Here is a 4,408-nt window from a genome sequence, read left to right as displayed (position 1 = left end):
CGATGGTGGCAGGAATGTGGAAGGCATGCTGGTGCTGCATACCTGTGTGTTGGGAACCTATGTAGTAGATGTGATGTCATTGTAGCAGCACATCAGGCCCCCCCCCTGAACTCCTCAGGCCTGAAGCACATGCCTACTGGGCCTAGCCTTTAATCCAGCCCTGTCTGTGACTACAGCTCCTAAATTTGAGACTGCAGGTCATAAAACCTTCAGTTCCTGACAGTAAACCTGCCACAAACACTGGCAGCTGAAAGATGGTGACCCTGTAAAAATGAAATTATCAACAACCAGAAAACCCTAGTTAATGCTCACTGTTACTACACGAGGGAAATCTGCCCTAAATAATTTTTCAGAAAGAATTTTGTTCAGTTTTGAAGTTAAAATCAATTACTACTAAACCCTCCCATTAATTATATTATTTTAATATATCATGCAGAAATTTAATAGAATTAAAAAATATTGTCCACAGAATTCTTAGCGTTTTTTTATGTGAAGAATGTCCCGGGGAATATTCCTATACATAAAACATTTAACAATCATGTTGTTTGAAGTGATAGTCACTAATAGTCCTTGAAGTCCACAAACTCACTGAGTTTTCAAGAAATATCCCATGAATATGTATAAATTTCCATGCATATTATCTCCATTGTATGCAAACCAATTTCAGGTCTATGCATTATGGATATCCTGAACCACTGTTCAGTGTCCTAAAAGCCCGGACTCACTGAAAAGCAGTTTGTTAAGCTGACCAACCAGTGCAACCATGCTGAGAACCTGTGATTTGTCACACATGTGATTGAAGCTATCCGTTCACCCAAGATACCTTTTCCCGGCTCAAAGAAGGTGCTACCTCAGATGTTCTTGCTTGCTGCATTAAGAGGCCACTTCAAATTTCTCACTGTTTACAACACCCCCTTTTCCAACTTTAAACTAACAAAAAAAATCACCATGGTCAGACTTCAGTTTTACAAGGGTTACATCTTTCTCATATCAGACAGCTAGAGCTCATAGCAGTGCTGTCCCAGCTGTGTTTTCCTGAAGATCTGACCCTTCCATCACAACAGGAACAGGAGCCAACCCCTCCACTCATCCTCAGCATGAGGTTCCACTAATATGCTTCTTTTAAGGCATTTCCATGTATCATTCATTTAAATCAGTGGTTCTTAAACTAGTCTCCATGACACACAGCCCATCAGGTTTGCTGCATAAGCACAATGAATATGCATGAGAAAGATATGCCTACATTGTATTGAGTGGTACATTAAGAAGTGAATAAACTCATAAACCACACAATAAAGTTAGTGCATGCAAATTTATTTCATGCATATTTCTTGTGAATAGCCTGAAAAACTGATGGGCTAGATCAGGGGTCTCACAGTCCTTCCTTGAGGGCCGCAATCCAGTTGGGTTTTCGGGATTTCCCCAATGACTATGCATGAGATCTATGTGCATGCACTGCTTTCAATGCATATTCATTGGGGAAATCCTGAAAACCCGATTGGATTGCGGCCCTCAAAGAGGGACTTTAAGATCCCTGGGCTAGATGTATCCCAAGGACTGGATTAAGAGCCTCTGACCTAAACAGACTTCTGTAGCTTCAGCTTCACTAGCCCACAAGATCACCTAGTGGCCATTTTCTTCCCTAGGCAGTGTAGTACATTACTTTTGCTCCCTCCCAATGTGCGAGCCCTTTTTTAAATTTGAATATTGTATTTTTCTTCCCCCACCCCCACAATTTTTTTTGTCTCTAGTCCATATGTTCTCATGCTTATACATTTCAGTCTGATGTACTGTTTTTATTTTTCCTCCCTCTAAATTTTAAACATTGTTTTTAACCTATTGTAAACCGACTAGACGTAATGATAAGCAGGATATCAAATACAGTGGTACCTTGGTTTACGAGCATAATTTGTTCCAGAAGCATGCTCGTAAACCAAAATACTCGTATATTAAAGTGAACTTCCCCATAGGAAATAATGGAAACTTGCTTTGATACGTTCCCCCCCCCCCCCCCCCCAAGGCCAGCGGCGCTGCTCTATCACCACCTACGAGAACCGGCATTGCTCCCCTGAAGGCCCCCCCTGCGATCTGGCACCCCCCTTACGGCCGCTTCTTACTGTCATCTGGGCCTGGGCACCAGTACCGGCATGTCCTGTGCGTTGGTGCCGGTGCCTGAAGATCGGCCTCCTCTTCTTGCTGGGCCTTGAGCATCTGCGCATGCTCAAGACCTGCGAGTTCACGCTCTCTCAGAGATTCTTGGAGATCTCGGAGAGAACGTGAACTCGCAGGCCTTGAGCATGCGCAGATGCTCAAGGCCCAGCAAGAAGAGGAGGCAGATCTTCGGGCACCAACGCACAGGACATGCCAGTGCCCATGCCCAGATGACAGTAAGAAGTGGCAGGGGGGGGTGCCGGATCGCAAATCGAGGCACGCTTGGTTTCCGAGGCACCGATTTTGCTAATGTTTTGCTCGTCTTGCAAACCGGTGCACTCATAAACCGAGGTACCACTGTATATAATAAACTTGAAACTTGTAAAGCAGTGCTTGTAAAAGCTGTCCTGGAGGGCTACCAGCCAGCTGGGTTTTCAAGATATACATAATGAATAACATGAGAGAGATTTACATGCTTGTTGCCTTCATTTTATGCAAATCCCTTCATTAGAGATATCCTAAAATCCTGATTGACTGGTAGTGCTTCAGGGAAGGCTTGAGAATCACTGATCTAAAACCTGGATTCTCAATCTTGTCCTTGGGCCACATCAAGCCAGTCTGGATACATTTCTGTGCACTGCCTCCACAATATACAAATCTCATGCAAATTCATCAGGGGTATCCTGAAAACTTGTCTTGGTGTGTCTCAGGGGCTATACTGGGAGTCCTTGGTCTAGAATAAAAGTTACTCAAGGATTAGTCACTATTACCAAGCAAAGAAAAGGTATGTGTGCAGGGGTGTTCTTAATGAGTAAACATAAGAGCTTAATAAGGACAATGCATTAAAATGGTTGAAATCTATGGCTTGGTAACAGCTAGTTGTGTAGAGAGACCCATCTATACTTTTGCTGTTCCACAGACATCAAAGATGTTAAGTTACCCACTTCCAAGCTGTAGACCTTTTGGCTTGTTTATGAACTTACACCCCAAAGCAGTGTGCAGTCAGCAATCCAAGACTATCCTAAAATCTCCGGTAAGTAGGCATCTCTGTCATTATGCATTTTGGGATTTTTGTAGAGGCCAGTGCAGATTTTCATAGCATAAGCTTTCCAAATATGGGGGCTGATTACCGTATTTTCACGTAGATAACGCGCACCCGTGTAAAACGCGCACACGGGTATAGCGCGCGAAAAACACAAATCTATGTACAGAAATTTTTATATACTGCGCATGGGTTGGGCCCATGTGCCTCAGGCCCCGCCCCCAGGTGGGACCCAAGGCTCCCGGGCCTATTCTGATTGGCCCAGGCACCTTAGGCCCCACCAGTAGGAGGAGCTTTGGGACGGATGGGCCAATCCGGCCTCATTCTGTTGTTGGCTGCCTGCCGGACAGGCAAGTTTGACTCCCGTCTGTCCGGCCAACTACACAAAGGTACGGGGAAGGGGGGTGGGGGTTTTGTGGGGGGTCGGCCAGGGGGGTCGCGGGTCGGCTGGGGGGGGGCGGTCGGAGGTTCTTGGGGGGGCAGTCGTTGGGGGGAGGGGGGGTTTGCGTCGAGGGCAGGAGGGCCTGGGATCCCTCCTGCCCGTAATGTAGTGCGGGGTGGGGGTAGGGGGTCACCGTGGCCAGGAGGGTTTGGGCTCTCTCCTGGCCCGAACAACTAGCAGGGGGGGGGGGGGGTCGCCAGGGCCAGGAGGACTTGGGCTCCCTCCTGGCCCGATATTGTCGGTGAGTTGGGGAGTCAGCGGGGCAAGAGGGCTTGAGCTCCCTCTTGCCCCGATCGTGTCGGGGGTGCCGCGGTTGGCTGGGGCAAGAGGGCTTGAGCTCCCTCTTGCCCCGATCGTGTCGGGTGTACCGCGGTTGGCTGGGGCAAGAGGGCTTGAGTTCCCTCTTGCCCCGATCGTGTCGGGTGTCGGGACCGCCAAGAGGAAGCAGCAGGACACCGGTAGGAGCTTCTACATGATGGGGGGGGGGGGGGTCAGGAGGCTGTGGGGGTATGGGTGGGAGTGCGTGCGAGCGGTCCTGCGAGGGGTGAATCGGACGTCGGGGGGGGGGGGGGGAGGGAACTATGTAAAAAAAATTTTGTACAACGCGCTCACGCGTATAACGTGCGAGGGTATGCGCGGTACGTAAAAACCACATATAACGCGCGCGTTATATGCGAGAAAATACGGTATGTCCCTTTAGTGCCTTGCAGTACAGTGTGTATCATCTCTAGGTACTCAGTACAATAGTTTCATAACAAATATGTACTACACTG

This window comes from Geotrypetes seraphini, chromosome 6, assembly GCF_902459505.1.
Source record: "Geotrypetes seraphini chromosome 6, aGeoSer1.1, whole genome shotgun sequence".
Taxonomy (NCBI): domain Eukaryota; kingdom Metazoa; phylum Chordata; class Amphibia; order Gymnophiona; family Dermophiidae; genus Geotrypetes; species Geotrypetes seraphini.
Note: the sequence above shows the minus strand (reverse complement) of the source record.